Below are 3,392 nucleotides of genomic sequence, written 5' to 3'. Positions count from 1 at the left end.
AGAGCTTCGCCTTACAGCTCAGCTCCTTCTTCACCACGACGGATCGGTACATCGACCGCATTACTGCAGAAGCTGCACCGATCCGCCTGTCAATCTCCCGTTCCATCCTTCGCTCACTCGTGAACAAGACCCCAAGATACTTGAACTCCTCCACTTGAGGCAGGAACTCTCCACCAACCTGAAGGGAACAAGCCACCCTTTTCCGACTGAGAACCATGACCACAATCAGTTTCACCATAAATGCAATGATTGCAATATGATTTTACTGTATTATTTTACGTTCTTTCTTCCATGCACAAACGCTGGTCAGTGATATTAACAGACTACTGAATGTGCAGTACTTCTACATAAATAGTTTTGTCACTGTCGGTCTAGGAACGGACTATATACAGTAACTGGCAGGAGAAGAGGATACAGGGAAAGAAACTCCCCTGTCATGCATACATACAGCACTGATAATAAGAAAAATATATCATAAAACCAAACTTATCCCATCAATGAATATGTATCCAAGGTTGAAACTGGAATGCTGGTAAGATGTTTCAGTCTGTAAAGTGACCAACTTTTCACTGCTGCAATTGTATAACCAGTATTCTTTACTTCCTATTAAGAGCTGATGTTTTTAACATGTGCTGTAGGCCTAATTTGAATTCAGTATTTTATTTTGCATTTGGTCATTTTAAATGGATTTTTCATTCAAATTTATTAAGCCTGACTATTGCATGTTTATTCTCTTCCTCAAAGCAATACTTTACCATTTCTGATAAGTGTAGTGAAAGCTGACTTTCTTCCAGAACATAACCTAATATACTTCATAGTTCACCTCTGCAGCACCCTCACCTCTGTTCCTATGCAAAAAGCTACTAAAGCTGACCCAGGGCGGCTTAGAACGAATAACCCCACTGGACATGCCTAGCCCATATTGACCCTATACATAAACAACATGGATGCTGAGATCTTAGGACATGCTGAAATCTGTCGAGTTAGGATCCCTCCTTAGCCTGACCCTTCTTAAACACTGCTGACTTCTGCCTAGGCCCTCTGTTAGTACAGCAGCTCTTCAGTATGTACATCACTTGCATTTTAGAATTACTAAACAAATATCCACCCATGGCTCTTTCTCCCTGCCACCTACTCTGACCCTCCACCCATTCTCCTCTTAGCCAGTCAAAGGCAAATACATGCAGTGCTGTAAGAGGCTAATCCAGATGTTAGCCAGAGCAGGGTCAGATGTTGAATAAGTCATATGAGTGAGAGGGCGAAATAGTCAATAAAAGAGTTAAAAGTTTAATTACTCTGTAGCCTCACCAAAATGCCAAATGCCTTTACTTGATGACGAATGACTCAATTCAAATTGTTTCAAATATATAATGGTTCACTGTACCATTTTGTAGATGTGGAGCTGTACAGCTATTGCTTTTTAAACAGAGGCTGTATGGCCATGACATAACACCATCCCCATACATATCAGACAATGACATCAGAGACAGGGAGGCATATTTTTGCCACTTGGCATTTTGGGAATGTGGTATTGCCAGTGCTGTCAGAGCCTGAGTGTATAGGACTAAAGATCAATAGCCAGCTACTGGGTAGACAGTGGCGGTGTGCTGCAGTGCAATCTGGGAGTTTCCTCTGGGGACAAATAGGTCACAAGGGGTGCAGGGCTCTGGGCTGCTCATGTTGTTTAAGATGGAAGCACAGGCTAACGTTGTGTGTTTGTGTTGCAGCTGCTGATGCGTGAAATGGAACTCAGGTAGCAGTGTGGGCCTCGGGCCTTCACTGTATCTTCCGCCAAGTGATTACTTTACTCCATTGATTTTCCTCCCTCCTCCACTGATCTGAGAAGATCACTGGAAAGAGAGAGAGGAAAAGAGCGAGGGAGGGAGGGGAGAGGGACCATTGATTGACCTAGTGCTGAGATTCAACAACTGACAACAGAATCTTGAGTAGAAATGCTCCCTCTTTGCCTATGAATCTAAAACTGAAATCCCCGCTACTTACAGGTTATTCTGTTTAATAAATCCTTACAGATTGAGGCCAAGTCTTTTATTATGTAAACATGTTGACAGATACAGAAACGGAGAAATGGAGCTCTGCTTGTGAAAACCCATTTCTGTCACATTGAATATGCCATTAGGAACATCTTAAGTATTTCTAACAACCTGGCTTATTAAGAAAATATTCTACTTACCGCACATTATAGAAGGCTGTGCCAGCAATATGTTTCTTTCTTTGATGGTCTTATCAAGGGTTGTTGACCTGGTAGTGCTGAGTAAATATATCCCTGAGTATTTGATTGGTTTATTTTATTTTCATGCCGCAGTGCATCTTTCAGACAGCATGACATCTCTCAAATCAAAATACTTCCTTACCTCCAAGGCAGATTTTTTAAAAACCATTAACACAGATACTGTATGTAAGGTGCATGCTAATAAGGTGAGCTAAAGTGGGTTTGTATTTATAAAGCTTAGGGTTAGGGCTATTTATCTATGAACCCAGATAAATCAGATCAGTTTGTCAATCTTCAAGCATGTCTTAAAGACATAAAGGCCTGGATGACCTGTAACTTCTTACTTCTAAACTCTGACAAAACTGAAGTTATTGTGCTTGGGCCTGAAAACCTTAGAAATCTGCTGTCTAATCATATAGTTACTTTAGATGACATAGCTCTTGCCTCCAGTACTACTGTGAGGAACCTTGGAGTCATCTTTGATCAGAATATGTCCTTTAAATCACACATAAACCAAGTCTCTAGAACTGCCTTCTTTCACCTGCGCAATATTGCAAAAATTAGGAGCATCCTGTCTCAAAGTGATGCTGAAAAACTGGTCCATGCATTAGTTACTTCCAGGCTGGACTATTGTAACTCTTTACTATCAGGATGTCCCAATAATTCCCTAAAAAGCCTCCAGTTAATCCAAAATGCTGCAGCCAGAGTACTGACAGGAACTAGCAAGAGAGATCATATCTCTCCCATATTAGCTTCTCTCCACTGGCTCCCTGTAAAATTCAGAATAGAATTTAAAATCCTTCTCCTAACATACAAAGCCCTTAATGACAAGGCTCCATCGTATCTTAAAGACCTCGTAGAGCCTTATCATCCTAACAGAGCACTTCACTCTCAGAGTGCAGGTTTACTTGTGGTTCCTAGAGTCCACAGAAGTAGAATGGGAGGCTGAGCCTTTAGCTATCAAGCTCCTCTCCTATGGAACCAACTCCCAGTCTCAGTTCGGGAGGCGGACACCCTCTCTACCTTTAAGATTAGACTTAAGACGTTCCTTTTTGATAAATCTTATAGTTAGGGTGGATCAGGTGACCCTGAGCCTTCCATTAGTTATGCTGCTATAGGCCTAGGCTGCTGGGGGGCCCCATGATGACCTGAGTTTCTCTCC

The sequence above is a fragment of the Monopterus albus genome, unplaced genomic scaffold (genome assembly GCF_001952655.1).
Source record: "Monopterus albus unplaced genomic scaffold, M_albus_1.0 scaffold272.1, whole genome shotgun sequence".
NCBI lineage: Eukaryota > Metazoa > Chordata > Actinopteri > Synbranchiformes > Synbranchidae > Monopterus > Monopterus albus.
This window is presented reverse-complemented; position numbering follows the sequence as displayed.